Here is a 16169-nt window from a genome sequence, read left to right on the forward strand (position 1 = left end):
AATTAGGTAACAGATAAGCAATTAAAGTGATGGGTGAAATTCTGTATCCAACAAAGCACAGGAAATCCATAATAGTCAAATACTGAGCCCTAGTTTTAATTTTCTGAGTCCCCTGGCTAGTTCTTTAACCACAAAAAATTCTTAATGTCACTGCAGCTAGCTTTATAGCAGACAGACAATATTAGAAATTATTCTTGTGTAGCACATTATATCATGAGTAAGAGTAAAGCCTCTAAGACTTTTTTTCTTTAATATGCCTTTCAAAGCATAATGAGAGCAAGAATAATTTTCCAAGCAAGTGTAAATTCATTGCTGTTACTTTACATGCCTTTCAACTCTTATTACTACTGAATTAGGGGGAAAGGGAATCAAATCTTTTCTTTACTTTTTTTTCTTTTTACTGTACGAAGCAACAGTAGCTATAAAATGTGTGTGCTAGCAGGAAAAAAACACCCCAATGTTTTAAACAGCCGGCAAGGAATCGTAAACTGGACTGGAAGTTTTGTATTTCTGAGAAAGCAGTTATTGTAAATTAAGTCAGGTTTATTTATGAGACTTATTAATGTGAAATATAGAATCAGTGTTCTACGGTTTTCACAGACGGCTACTCTTAAGAGACAGAGTAATTATGGTCATAAATATTGGGTGTAATCCTGATGGGTAGAAGGGATGGAAAGAAAGGGCTGTGACCGGGTTTTGAGGGGCCGTGCTGTTGCCAGCAGGGTTTAGCAATCTGGCTGGAAACCTGATTAGAAGTATGATAGCAAAAAATGTGCACCACTAGCAATTATTACAGATTTCTTCTTACTAAGTATTTGGAGGAGAAAAAAGTGTTCAAAATGGGTCTGCTTCCAATGAAGGCAAGGTAAAAATTATTTTCTTCATGAGTGCACTTGACAAGCCTGATGCCCAGTGAAGGCTTGCGGAGCCCTTCTCGGAGATTGCCTGCCTGGAGACTGAGGTGCAGTGTGGGTTCCTTGCAGGGTGGCACAGCCAGTGGTGGCCAAGGCCTGGTGCCCTGCGAAGGTAAGACTGTTTTCAGAAAAGCAGATAAGTTTGTTCTGACATAGCTGAAGACAATAAGCAGAATTACTGAGTCGCTAATCCAGTTACTTCAGTTTTAGCCCTGCTGCTGCACTTGTTGCCTGCTCTGAAAAGAAAGCTAAAAATCATAACACATCTCTCCATCTGTGCAAAACATGGAGGGAACCATTTAAAATAACTCCATCACATGCTGTATGTGCATTTTGAGACCACAGCTGCTACACCCATGCACAAGGCATTTGAGAGGGCACTGCTGCCTGGGGCCATCCCACAGAGAGACCGGTGTCCAGCCTGGGACCCAGCTGACTGACTGGTTTTTGTATCTGGAAACTGGTTTTCCTCTATGGACACTGCTGGTAGCAGTCCTCCGGTCCTAGCTTCAGCATAGCCTGATGGGGTGCCATCTTCAGCCCATCTCCTGCAGGTCCTGACTGGACTCCCTGGGCCTGACTCCAAGCTTCTTTCATCACCCCCACAATGGGGGTAGCCAATGGCACCTGCTGGTGTCCCCAGGCCACTCTGCCCACCCCAGTGGGATGCGGTGGGATGGTGCTGAGTGCAATGTCAGGCACCAGTCGGGTTCCCCAGGTCTCCTGGCCAGTGCCCATTCCTGTTGTGCAGCACCCTCCTGCAGTGGGTGCACCACAGACTGCCTTCATTGTGCTCAGTAGATGTCCTACTCAAGAAACCGGTGAGAATAGAGTTTGGTAGAGGTTCCGGTCCATGGGTGTATATGTATATTTGCGCGAAGGCTCTGCCCTTTCAATGACCTTCAAATACAGGAAAAGCTGACGTGACACTATATTCCTTACCTGGAATATTGTTTAGAGCTCTGCTCACCCACGTTCAGTTTGACTCAGATTGCAGGGTATATATGTTCACATGTTGCCTCAGGTGTCGGTAACTGGTGTCACTGTTGCAGCATCAGAAGTGCTTATTGCTGAAAGCCTGCCTTCATGGCTGCCGTGTCATTTCACTGTACTGCCCGCTATACAATAAAGGCATGGTTGCTTTCAGAAGACACATTTTTCCACACATTTGCCAGAAAAGTCTGGTGACTATGTAGGGGTTACAAATACATCAGAGTAAAGCTATACAGGAGAAAGGGTGTTGTAAAATAGAAGTATTTCATTGAGAAAGTAGCCAAAGAGGAGCTGCTCTAAGTCAGACTTGTAAAAAGAAAAAAAGGGTATTTTTAGTGGCCCTAAGTTTCCTACAGTGACTCCACCTTCCTTGTTCTGCTGGTGAGATTGCTTTGGTACAGCTGGACCTTGATAACATGGTGGTCTCATGTGCTTTATCCTTGTATTAGTGCTGCTTTTGGACAGGCATTTAGTTGGTAGTAAATAAATGCTCCATACAGTATGACTTATTTTTAGCAAGTTTCTTGCAAATTACCAAATAACCTTCAGGGGGTAACGGAGACTTTCTGCTGCTTTAGACTCGGGATTTGGTTTGAACCAGAACCCAAAAGTGAGTGGCTCCTGTTTTTATCAGCCTGATTCATATCTTTCCCTCAGGCTTTTCAAAAAGGTAGGGAAAGAGTAAAAGCCACTGTTGGCTCTCACTAATTGACTGCCTCCAATTTCAGTTCATTGCTTCTCCAGTCCTCTCATGGCTCATGTGATACCATTTTGCGTTGGATGTTTTTTCGCAAAGGGTAAATGTGGTCAGTGCAGCACAGCTAGGTTATAATATATGAGTAAATGTTGCTAGGGGAGCAGTATTCTTTCTTGTGGTGTGTCTTGACCACGGTCTGTCAGCAGAAATGTGCAATGAGGATGCTGCCACACAGCCATTAAAATCCTAAAAGGGAAACTTCCTTCAGCCACAAGAAATATTTTCCTTAAGCTGTGTGTGTGACAGGCTATTATTAATGGCACTGTCCCCTGATGATGCAAACGTGTATAAAAGTGCAAACCTCAGCACAATAAATAATTCTGAGCATAATCTGATTAACAGCTAGGATTAAGCTGAACTTTCCACACAGGTTAGTGTTACATAGGGTGTTCAACATAAGGTAATGCAGGGATAAGAATGCAAGAATAAGGATGACTGGAGCTTGTATACCCAGTAGACAGAGGAAGAAGGCTGAGTTGGTTGTTGTGGTGATCATGATGGGGTGGTGTTGGTATTTTGCATATTATTAAAGATGTTTAGCAAGGGACTTCTTGGAAAGAGAGGATGGGTAGCAGGCAAGGCCTGATTTGTTAGTGTCATCTTGCCTTCTGTTCTGCTTAATATGCAAAACAAATTGTTAATTCTATTCAACTTGCCAAATTTACCTATACATTACATAGGTAGCAAACTGAACGAGCCTAGAGTGCCCCTGTGGTGGTATTTGTGGAATGGGCCATGATGCCAACAGTTATCTTTCATCCTTTTCATATCCCTTTTCTGTACCTACTGAGGGTGGGTTAAAATGCCACATGATCTCCAAAGCCACCCTGGGTAGCAATTTCAAGAAAGTCACAACTTTCTGAGGATATAAAGCTTTATAGAACACGGGACTAAGCACTGCACAACTGAAAGTTTTAGTTTTTCTCTGTGATAGGGAAATTACAAGTTTGTATTTTAGTCACTGTGGCATCAAAATTACCACCTTTAAACACTTGTGAGAACTAAATGGGGATCAAGAAGGTTTAGGAGCATCATCATGAAGAAGAGAAACTAGCAGAAGCTCTCTGATTACGTGTAAGAGTAATCATAGACTTCCTCTGGGCATGGTGGAAGTCTGGTTAGCTCTTAGGGACCTCTAATGCTGAAAGATCTTGTGCTATTAGTAGTGTGGGGAATAGAAAAGATGTGTTGTTGGCTTGGGCAGCTGGCATCTCTCTCTGCTTGCCCGTGAGAAATATGTTGTGTTATTTTCTTCCCTGAAATCAGCACTTGAATGTTTTGTTAGGAACACCCCAGCTTGTCACACACGTGGTAGCTGCCTACAGCTGCTGCTGGCTCCCTAGCTGCACAAACTTGACTGAGTGTCACTGTTGCAGGTTTGTAGAGATGAGGTCAGTCAGTACCTGAGAGAGACTTATTGTATGGGCATGGGACAAGAAGGAAGGACTACCTAATGCACACAGAAAAGCATGACTTAATGAGTGGTGGTGGACGGACAGTTGAGGAGGATTTGAATGTCATAGTTTCACTGAAATTTGTCTTGCTTCTTCAGGGGAACTATGATCATAATTTTTCCATGTAAGTGTTAGTATTTGTTTACATGGATCAGTGTTGATATGAATCATTGATGTGGCTTAATCTTCTGCAGATGACCTGCTGACTTCTAGCTGAGCTCAGTGCCTTGATGTGTCCATATATGTTTGATTAACATCTAAATAGCAGCTCTCCAAACTTCATTGGAGGCATTCACATTTCAGGAAACTGAGGCTTTTTTAAAGAAAAAAAATCCACAGGAAAAGGGCAAATTACTCTCCTTACACATGACTTCAGGTTTGCCTTTGAAATTAAAGAAGAGAATTAACTGTGATTATAGCTGGGCAAATTTAGAAGTTTCCATCACAGTGGGAATGCCTGCATTTTAATATTTGAGTGTGTTCCAAGTTGGTACTAAAATGTGAAATAGGACATTTGAACGTAGTGGGAATTCTGAAACACTCCATTTGACTTTTCTTTAATCAAAATGAAATATTTTAACACTTTCCAGGTTGAAAATGCTTAATTTCTATTATCGATTGGCTGTGTAGTATTTCATTTTGAGCCTGTTTAGTGTTTACCCTAAATACAAGATAGTAAGCGCAGTTAAGACACATGATGTGTTTTCCATTCTCCCTTTTGGGTTGTCCTGTTTTTATGGACTACGTCTCCAGGGATTATTTATAATTATGTGGTTTCTGTAATATATCATACAGATGACTCAGAGGAAGATTTACATTGCATTATAGGAAATGTAGTCTTCTGGGCCGTTCAGTTTATGTTAGAAAATGTGGGCCCATACTTCAATTTAGAAGAATCAACATACTTTTAGGAAAATGCAGGTTAGTAATTTCTTAATCCAAGTTCAAGGAAACGTTTTGGGTTAGTTCATACTTTAAAAACCCTGCAAACACTTTTAGGGGCAAAAAACTCTGTAATAAGTTATTTCAGCTAAATTTTTCTTAGATGGGGATGGTAATACTATAATATTTTCCAGCAAATCAGTTTTCCAGTGGAAAGTGCTGGTTTTGTGAAGTTGCATATTTGATTAGCAAGCTCAGATACTCCTAAAATCTGATTTTCTACATGTTTTATTCAGTGGCTGAGGTCTTCCCTCTGCTGATGACTGTACAATATACCAGTCAGACCCTAGGAAATTTTGCTATTTTGCTGTGGAGCTTCTGTTAAGCTGTCCAGTTTCCCATTGCCTTTGGAGATTCACAGGTCACCAATATTCAGTAATGGCTTGTTTTACAATTGTCAAATCAAGAAAGAAGAAATCTAAAAACCTGCTGAACAGGGTGCTGCAGTAGTGAGGGTAGTACTAACCCTCCATCCCTGCACTGGGCAGGGTTTTAAAGTAGTAAGTGCCCAGATCAGATTGGTTAGGGAAAAGGTTGGAGAATGCAGCTACCACCTGATTAGGGATCTGGTATTATCTAATCCATGTTAGCCTTGTTAAGCAGCTTAGTTTAGGTATTAGTATAGTCAATCCTATGAATGTTTCATGGGAAGTATTTCAGGATTTCTTTAAAACTTTTGTACTTCTTTTATAGATGCTGCTTCTGAGTTCTGTCTTTAAACAAGGCACTGGCCAACACTCACGCAGGGGATGTTGGATAAAAAACATCCTAATAGCTTTTCAGAGTGCCATAAATAATTGGAAAGAGATTTCCCTTAGCTAGCTGCAGTCCAGTATTTTCTGTTTAAAGTTGTATTTCAGTGTTGTGCTGACACTGGTTTTCAGATGAGATTAAAAGGGGGCTTTAATTTGAAATGAAATGTGGTTGTCACTGCCTGTGTTGGCAGAGGATTTCCTTCTTGTTCAGTTTTTTCTGTCTTCTAAAAGCCTGTCTGAAGAATTTCTTTCCATCACCGGTATGTCACAGGTATGCTTGTACTTGGTTACTTTTACTTGCTTGTTACTTTTTCTGAAGGTTGTCCAAGGTCCCTTCTCTCACGAGGCAAACAAAAACTTGCTGTTTCCCTCTCTACATCTTGGGAAGGTTGACGGATGCTTTGCAAGCTTCCTTATGTTAGGAACATAACAGGAAACAATACTCTGTTAATGCAGACTTTGCCATATTGAATTAGCTCATTACCTCCTGTGGTGTATCAGCACACCGCCTGTAACAGCGTTGGAGCCCTATCAAGGTGACCTGCAGCTCCTTTCAGTAATTTATCTAATCAACTGTGCGGTAATTTACTTAAGGTTGAAAAGGCAGAGGAGTTACTTCATGACCTTTGTATCTGTCAGTTCATACTCCAAAGTGTAATTTTTTTACTACCCAATTTATGTGAGGCTGCATAATGATAACACTAGATCCTTCTTAAAATTCATTACCTGCACCTGTCTTTAATAAATTCTAGCAATTATGTATTCCATGAACTCCCTCTGTGTTGCCTTAAGAAGTCTGCCTTTGTATTGATTTTTAATTCACTGCCCTTTAGCTTTATTGATGAACCTAAATATTTCAAAATATAGAAACGCAGATTGTACCACCCAAGCATACATAAGCCTTATGGCAGTGCCTGAGAGCACTCGTGTCAAATTTATTCAGACACAATAAACAAGTGTAACTCTCAGTGACTACAAAGGCTGGGCCTGACAATTGCATTAAAGTCATTTTAATGCATGGAAATGTGCAGGCCTGAAAAAAAAAAGACCTATTTAATTCTTCATCTTAGAATTATCAAAATAATAATTTTCCAGACTTCATTAAGATCCCACATGCCACCAGTTGTACAAGTGTCATTAATCAGTAAGCTACTGTATCTACTTGGACAAATTTTCAAGGCTCAGTTTATTAAATTAGGGGGAGTTCACAAAGGGAATAAAAGGGTGTAATGATGAAATGTATATTAGAAATACAGCAATATTTTATACTTCATGAAGTATTTTATACTTCATAGCCTACTTCATAGCTTACACTTAGCAAAATCTATAGTTTAGCACATCTCAAGCTGCATCTGGCAGGCGCTCTGGGAACACACCCATCAGAGAAGTCTATCCCACCCGCTGCTGGTAGTGCCTCTGCAGCCCTTTTCACCCAAGGGCTCAGTGGCCACAGCTGCTGCGCAGGGTGCCAAGTTCAGTTCTCCTCCAAATCTCAAGGGCTTTGGATGTGCCAGTTCCTGTGCATGCTTGGCTTTGTAAGAAAGGGCTGTTAGAAACTCATCTTTAGAATACTAGAATGCTAGCTGCATTACTGCAATTCACAGTCTTTTATTCCTAACGAGAAACAATGTTTCAGCTGCACTTAACATTTCTCACTGATCAGGTTGTGTCCTTTTGACTTGGCATCTGGTCTCATTGTGAGGTGGTCAGGTGTCATGGTAAGTAGGTGAGCAAAAAGTGGTGTTGTGAACTCTGCCAGCAAATACATATCCCTAAGAACCAGTGTCCCTTAGGACTGTGGTAGGTAATGGGATATGCCACATATACACGCTTGAGAAAACTTATTCCTCACGGTGTAAAGTATTAACCCTGTATGTTTATGTACTCTATCCCACCAAGTACAAAAACTTGGTGATGAGACAAAATATATCTCATATTGATATAACAGATAGTCCCTTAAAAGTAGTTATGGGTATCATCCAAGTACAGTGTAGCATCTGAGTAAAGAAAGACTGGGCTCCTGGCAATAGAGTGTCATCTTGTAAGGAGTCATATGCACGTGCTGGAGAGGGCAAAGCAAAACTGCATAGATTCAGAGATCTTGTATTCCCTCAGGAGCACAACTGTTACAAGGTATTGTTCAAAGTTCTTTAGAAGCGCAGAGGGGCTTGGTCTGGTGCAGATCTGTCAGGTCAGATCGTCTGTTACCTGGCAGACAGGACACAAGTAGGGTCTCACCCCCTTAATCAGTTCAGTGTAATAAAAATGATATGCTAGTCTAAACAGAAATAAAAGTTACCCAGTGAAGAATAATCACTGCCTAAGCTTTTATAAAACAGCCATTTTACTTATTTGGAATGTTTTAAGAGTGTTATTGTGCTTCTTGAATCTCTTCTTACACCTTCCTGTCCAAAGGGGAGTGGCTGTGGACCTGTGTGTAAATACAGGTGATGGAGCACTTACAAACAAGTGGTGGGAGAGAGGAGAATATACATCTTGGTTCTGTATTACTGAAGATGTCCAAGCCATTTGAGGCTTGGGAAGTGCTGTGTTAACTGCAGCTCCTAGTCTTTTCATTAGCTTTGTTCCCTCCAATTAGAATCTATTAAGCAAAAATGAGAAATGAAATTCGTAAGAGAATGCCTTTCTTACAAAGTGCATCTTTGTCTTCTGACTGTACTTCCCACAACATTGCCACACAGTTGTCTCATTAGTATGAAAGCTTTTACTTTACAATGTTTGAGAGGGTGCAGGTAGCTGCCATAACCACAAAGAGCCATGCATGGGCACTTGTGCCACATTTCTACTTCTGAGTTGTTCAGAGGCACCGGGCAATCTCTGACATTGATGTAGTGTGGTACAGCCTTTAACGCCTTCATTTTCACTTCAGACACGCTCCCACTGTCCCATTATGGCTGGCTTCAGCGGTTTTTGTTATGATCAGCATTAGCACCTCATTTCCTCCTGTCCTTTCAACCTCCCTTGAAAGCTCCATAAAATCCATCTCATCTCTGGTATCTGACAAATATTTTTGGACACCTTGAAGCACTGTCTTGTGAGGAGGGAAGCAAGGCTCAGGTGTGGCTGCCTCCGTAAGCCAGCTAAGGGCAGCGTTAACTCAATATAAAACCTGTGACTGGTATTCATCTCTCCCTCCCTCCTGTTCTCCCTTTGTCTTCTTCATTCAGTCCTTCTCTTCCTCTTATTATTGATGGTTTTTTTATTTGCTTATAGAGCCTAAGATGCAAAGTGAGCTGGGCCTCTGTGCTTTCACAGAAGCTAAGCAGCTCCTCTGTAATCTGCTTGGATTTGATTTGTCTCTGACAGTGATGGGGACTGATGTCCTTAGCAGTACGGAAGCTGTTAGTTGGATGTGACTATCACTGCTGTCATGAAGAGGAACTGCTCAGGCTATTTCAAGGTCTGAACATATGTTCCTGTTAGATTTTATGCACTGTCTCTTGCAAATGTTTGTGAATTAAAGGATTTCTGCCTGTGTATGTAGGTAGTGGTTAAAATAGTAATGAAAGCAATATTTACAGGTCTGTAGAAGGCAGGAAAACTACTTTAACTGAACTTGCACTTACTTTCTTTCTGACTGCATTTGCCTCCTAACAGGTTTCTCTGTTAGACAGTCAGCAGGTGGCTGAGTCTTTGCTGCAGAACTTTCTAGCACTCTTCCTGCGCATCTATCTCAGCTTATTCCCTCCCTGCTGTTCCAAAAACCTCTGTATTATTACTGTAATTACTTATTTTTATGGCGTTAGTGGCTGGAGATCTGCAGATAGTGTCACATCAGGCTATGAATGTTAGGCAGACATGGCTTTGTAGAGTAAGTGTGTTTCTACCCAAAGAGGCTTGCAAACTGAAACATTTTAAGACACATTTTATAATACCTTAGCCTATGAAGTTGCTTTGTACTTAGAATGTGCTTCCTTCTGCTCACTTAAGACCCATCAGGAGCAATAAGGATCGTATATTTATGGTTGCCTTGGTTTGTCTCTCCATCATTTTACAAGTGTTTGATAGCAACTAAAATTCTTGTCAGTTGTTTCATCATCTTGTGTCAGATACTATTAATAGAGTTAATTTTCTGCTGAGAGAAAGTACAGACAGTCTGGAGATGGGACAGGCTTGAAAGCAAAGAGGTGGGAATGGTCATGGAGCCTATGCCTTATTATTTTAATGGCGTGCTTCCTATGTATGTGAGAGGAGGCAGCAGATGAGCAACGGAAAAGAGAGAAAGAAGTAAGGAAGCTGATATAAAGATTAAATTATACAAGAAAATGATGTCTAGACTTTTACTTGTAACATTAGCCTGTTGAGTTGCCTAGTGTTAAGGGTAGTGACAGAGCTCATACACTGCTCAGCACCTGCTCTTGGGTAATTCTGCAGGAACTTTGGCTGTTCTGCAGAAAGCGCAATTTCCATTACTCTTAGGGGGCAAGAAAGGCTGCTGCAGACCCAGCCTCCAGTGAAAGTTGCCCTAACAGACATCTCTCTCTACTGAAGTCTGACATGAGGGGAAAGGAGGTATTTCTTCCTCCAGTTACTTTTCATTTGAAAGTACAGTAAACTCTTCAAATCCATTTAGCTGTTCAGATGCAAAATGGTTGTTATCCGTTTTGCTGAACTGTTTTAGAAAGCAGATTTACATTTTCCGTTCCAGTTGCAGATGAAGTGGAATTCTCTGTATACAAAGTGGGTCTGTGTTAAATCTTTGATTGAACAAGTTGTTATGTACAGGTATCCTCTGGATTTAGTACTGGGAGAAGGATAAAGAGATTCTGTGATTCTAAATTAGATCTGAAAATGTGTAAACACTGTTTAAAGTAGGATAAGACAAACTGGCTCCTTCAATACTCTGGATCACTCAAGGCAAAGAGCCTCCAGCAGCCAATTTAGAATAGTAAATCAAAGTATGTTTGAAGGTTTGAAATGTGCAGTTGTCTGCTGTGATGTATGTCTGGGAAAGAGTAAAGCCTGTACATGGTCAAGAAATATGGTTTAGTGTACTGATAAGTGAGAATATTTCCACCCTTCAGTTATCTTATATCTTAGATATCTTGCATCTGAAGAAATATGGCTTTCTCCTATGCAGTTGTTTTAAATCCAGCCATGTCAACTAATCTCAAGAAAATAAAAAGTGTGCATCTCCCACAAAACATCAGTAACATTTGAATGCTTTGTTCCCTTCATCCACTTTGGAAATCTCAGCCAAATGCAAAGGCATTTTGCCAAGTCTTCTACGCTATGCTTTGAAGGGTGTTTCAGCAATTAATGCCTCTTTGTGGATTTTGGTTGGTGACTTTATTCCTAGGGGCTCAGCCAATTTTGCATTGTGAGAGCTACATTTGCTGTAAACTGAACTTCAGAATAAGGATAGCTTATAGGGTAGCAGATCAGGTGCATGCTCTTCTTTGCATGATGTTTAAAAAAACCAAAACCCCAAGCACCCAACCCACCTTCCTAGTGCCACACAGAAATTACGAAAAATATATTTTTTCACTGTTTTAATGCTGAAAACCCATTTGTCTTTTGTGTCCTTAACCAGACCTACAGAAAAAGATACAACTTAAGCAATTTACTTTGCAGAATGAGGCCTTAGCAATTTACTTGATTAACGACATGTACTAGCTTTTGCTCTGAATTTGAAATACCACAAAAATCATTTGACCTCTTTTTACGGTTAGCTCTGTAGTGACAAAGGAAGCCAAGTCAGAAAAATGTGTGTGGCGTTCCTGGGAGTGCCAAGGGCTGCAAGGAAGCTTCCTGTTCCTGCCCAAGATAGCTGATGCGTCCTGTTGAGCTGGGCATATTTCTGCTCAGTGGTTGCCTTTCATATTGCATTTTCTTTTAAGATCACAATTATCTTAGCCATTTAAAAATCAAAGTTTAGGTGTTGTTTGGATTTGTCTTCATTAATTAGGTCTGTGACAAAGAAGTGCCTGAAAGACTGCTATTTTATCTGTTACTAAGCTCATGTTTGAGCATGCTGGTTTGTGCTAGAAACTTCATAATCTAATTAGTTGAATACAAACACAGCAAAATTATTATTTTAAATTAATTTACAGGAGAATGAAAATAAATACAAATGAAAAATACTCCAGGATGTTTCAGAAGAGCGAAGTTTTGCTCTGAAAAGATTTTCAAGGACCCTTGATTAATGATTTGGACCAGCAGTTTGGCCAGTGGGCCGACAGGCAATACAGGCCTGGCTGTATCATGCTGGGTACTTGTGCTATTTCCTTCAGTTAAGGAATATGCAGGTCCTGAATTGAAGGAGGCTGCTCTAAAAGAAAATAGCATGATTTTATGGAAACTGAGATCATGAAGAGAAATATGCTGTCTCTGTTTTCCAGAGAGAACTTTGTTAGAGCAATTGTATGAGCCAGAGAGGAAGATCTATGAGGCCCTGTGCTTCTGGCTAGTGAAATGACTTTCCAGATCTTTCTGCTTTTTCTTCCTCAAATTGTGACTTACTTGTCTGTATCAGCTTTAGGGCTACTTCTGATTTTTTCCTAACACGCGTGTTTTCCCTCTACGTATTTGTTTATTTCAGCATATGGCCTCTAACTTAAGCAATTCAATTAATGGGGTTATATTTCCTATTCATTATCCCATACTTAATTGGGGCAGGTCACAAATGAAGATACTAGAAGACCAGTTTTATAACTTTTATTTGGTTTAGTTGTCTTTCAAGTGCTAGAGTACCTTCCAGCTTGGAAGTTCACGTGGGCCTTGTGCTGTGCTTATATTTACTGTATCAATAACAGCAAAATTGCTAAGGAAAGAATTTTAAAAGTAATAGTCAATAAGGGAGGAGTTTTAATACCAGGTAACCACTATCCCCTGAAACTTCAACTATGGCTGAGGCTTGCAGGGGTGGATTTTTTTGTGTCATTCATTTTAATGACAAAATGTCCTTTCAGTAAAGTATGAAGAACTAAGTGCCTCCACTTGGACAATCAATAGCAAATCTCGAATCCCATCAGCAAGTGCACAAGAGGCTGCTGTTGCTCAAATCCCTTTTATTTTCACCTTTAATGAGGTAGAAAGTAATTCAATTGATGTATTGTGCCCTGGCCTTTTCCCAGTAATTGACCTAGACTACTGGGCCCTGTCTTAATAAATCTGTTGTTTGCAGGGAGGGAGGGAAGAGGAGAGGACCAATGAGTTTGGTCTAGGCTTGCCTTATAGCTCTAGGTTTCCTCATTAGTAATTTCAAGAATCATTCTTGTCTGAACAAGTTTTCTATCATAGGATAAAACTGACCAAAGTAAAATGATTTGATGTCTAGAATATAGTCTTGCTTTTACCAGAATTGCTGTATTTGCAGGGCAGCAGTAAAGGTCTTCTTCATGATACAGTGAAGACCCTTGTCCTTTCTGATGATGGCTGTTTATGGCAAAGGACTGTTGCCTGTCTTCTCTTTAAATTCACTTTATATATAGGGGAGGGGGGCTTTTGCCTCACAAGGCTTTTGCCATGCTTACAGATACCCACATTTCGGGGTGGAGGGCTGTTTGCAGGAAAGGTGGGGTTTATCCATACATTTTCAACCAACCACCTAACTGGATTGGCAGCGGACACACTGCTTTACAGCCTTCCTCGCTGGAGCTCAGGTGTCTCCATGGTTCCAGTTGTGATCACAAGCTCTCTGGATCAAACCATAATTGATTCAGATTCCAAATTTGTCCTGGTTACCGTTGTTCACTGGGGGACACCAAAACCCAGGAGAATCTCTCCTGGCCTTCAACAGCAAGTAATGTTTCTTCTCAGAAACTTGGCTGTTAGGCAACTGTAGGTGTCTTTCCATAGTAAATGAACTGCTGTAAAATCAGAGCTTTTGGTGTGAGCTTTTGGAAGATGATTATTTGAAAACCAAGTCAGCTGTATTTATATACCAATGCAGAGACTACAAGAACGTAACTTAAGCACACCTTAAGGGTGTTTTCAAAAAGCGTGTTTGTAACTGAACCCCTTTAATAATATATATTCCTTTGAATATTATGTGCTCTGTTTTTAAGATCTTTGTTAAAGCCTGCTTGTTTGAACACATAAGGTAAGAACATTTGATCTGTCGTCTCTCTTTGAAAATAAGCAATGTCTACATGATAAAATATTACTCAGTAGCTGCATAGATACATTTAAGCACTGAATCATCTGCATCCTTGTTCATATACACATGCGGAACCATAAAATTACTTAGAACTGCAAAGGCCTGCCACAAGATTGGAGGCATTTTATAGGGGACCTGCACTTCCAAGTCTCTAAAAGTTAGTGAATTGATTATAGATTTTTTTTTTTTAGCTAATGCATAAACGGCAATTCTGGAATGTGACAATGTTATTGTTTCACACCTTCTGCTCTTAAAGCCTTCAGCAGCTGCATCTTTCACATTAGCTCTAGGTGTAAAAACTGTAAATGCTTGAGTACGTGTGGCTGGCACACTTGAGGAATTGGGTGCCAGACACCCAGCAGATGAGCTGGAGATAAGTCAGAGGTAGCCAGTTTTCCCATTTTGTAAATACTTGAGGAAGAATGCTAAGATCTTCTGGGTCTCGTAGTTTTGGTTTGACTGCTGGGTTATGTTTCAGTCTTTTAGTTGGTTCATTTCCTGCCCTTTGCATTGGAATGACACAATTATTTTGTGCATGTTCCCTGTCTCAGAATAAAGACAAACAGGATGCTTTTATTATTGTCATAAAACTGTGCGTAAATACCAACACTCTCCATGTGTATATATGTGTGAAAAAAAAAATCCCTAAAGAATCTTAATAAAACTGCAAATGCCTTAAAATTAGGAGACACCAGAACTGAAGTAACCTGTGTAGCGCTAGTTTGGCATTTCTGTGTTAAATGACCGATGGTAAAGATTTAATATTTTGTCCTGGCTTTGCCTAAGGAGAGAGGTAGTTTTCTTCTTAGTAGCTGGTACAGGGCTGTGTTTTGGATGTAGTGTGAGAGTAACGCTGATAACCCGCTGATGGTTTAGTTGCTGCTGAGCAGCGCTTACTCTAAGTCAAGGACTCCTCCGTTCCCCGCGCTGTGCCATGAGGAGGTGCACGAGGAGCCGGGAGGGAGCAGAGCCAGGACACTAACCCAAACTGGCCAAGGGGCTATTCCGTACCACAGAGCATCACGCTCGGTACATACACTGGGGGTGGGGCTGGCTGGGGGCTGCCGGTCACTGCTGGGGGGCTGGGTGGGTGTCAGGGGGGGTGAGCAACTGTATTGTGTGTCGCTTGTGGGTTTAATTCCTCTCTCTCCCTCTTCTCTTCATTACAATTGTTATTGGGTTTTTGCTGTTGGTTTTGTTAGTTTTTTTAAAACTTTATTTCAATTATTAAACTGTTCTTATCTCAACCTATGGGTTTTACCTTTTTTCCGATTCTCCTCCCCATCCCACTGGGGTGGTGTGAGTGAGTGGCTGTGTGGTATTTAGTTGCTGGCTGGTGTTAAGCCACAACATACTTACAGCCTATAATAATGGCAACCTTGTCATGTATTAGTGAGGAAGAAGAATCACATTCACCTGTCAGTTTTCTACCGATTTTGTTAATGGAGTTAACTGAAATCATAGTAGATTGGGGTTTTTAATGGGGATAGGAATAAGATACATTTATAAATATGCTACGTGGCTATTTACTAATAGGAAGGGTATTTCTGAAATGTTGAGATTTAAATTTCACATTCTATTCTAGGCTTTGGAGGTTCCAGGGCTTTTTTTAGCATATAAAAATGTTTCCTTATCTTCATAAATTTGGAAGCTTCTCTGCTTTCCACACTGACCATTGTTTACACCTTTTGGGTTTTTTCTCCACCCTGCCACAGCCTTAGGAGAAAGAAGAGACTTGTTTATGTGCTTTTGATGCTGAGCCTGAGAGGAATCTGCATTTGTAGAAAAACCTTGGCTGGCCTCCTGCAGCCCTGGCTGCAGCCTGCTCAGGGTGAATGGAGTCTTCAGCGAAGTCAGCTGCAACAAACTTGAGTATCTTTGCTAAGGAGGACTTGGCTCCAGTTTTTCTAACGGCTTGTGAGTTGTTATTCTTGGAAAGCTATTTCCTTGCCAAGTTGCACTTCCACACTGCAAATCTAGAGCTTCTTAAAGAAAATATTTTTTTCTTTTGCTTTTAAACATGAGCAAAACAATGGGTTTTTTTCTCTAACCTCCTTCTGGGAAATGTCTGAACTGTTGAAACTGAAATTTTCTAAACCAGCATAGCTAGAGGCATGCTCCTAGTACATTAAATTCTCTGGGATTTGAATGTTTTCTGCTTTGGTGCTAGAAATGGTCCTGTCTTGTGCCTTTTAAAACCTCTCAGCATCAGTTCCTTTGAGTTTGCTGCTG

The 16169-nt window shown here is 40.7% G+C and overlaps 1 protein-coding gene across 8 annotated transcripts in view; it reads left to right on the top strand.

Annotated features, from left to right (window-relative positions):
- The window catches only part of TSPAN4 (tetraspanin 4), a 443427-nt gene that overhangs the window by 282057 nt on the left and 145201 nt on the right, over positions 1–16169 (top strand). The window lies entirely within an intron of this gene.

Source organism: Falco punctatus (genome assembly GCF_963210335.1).
Source record: "Falco punctatus genome assembly, chromosome: 10".
In the NCBI taxonomy this organism is placed as follows: Eukaryota; Metazoa; Chordata; class Aves; order Falconiformes; family Falconidae; genus Falco; species Falco punctatus.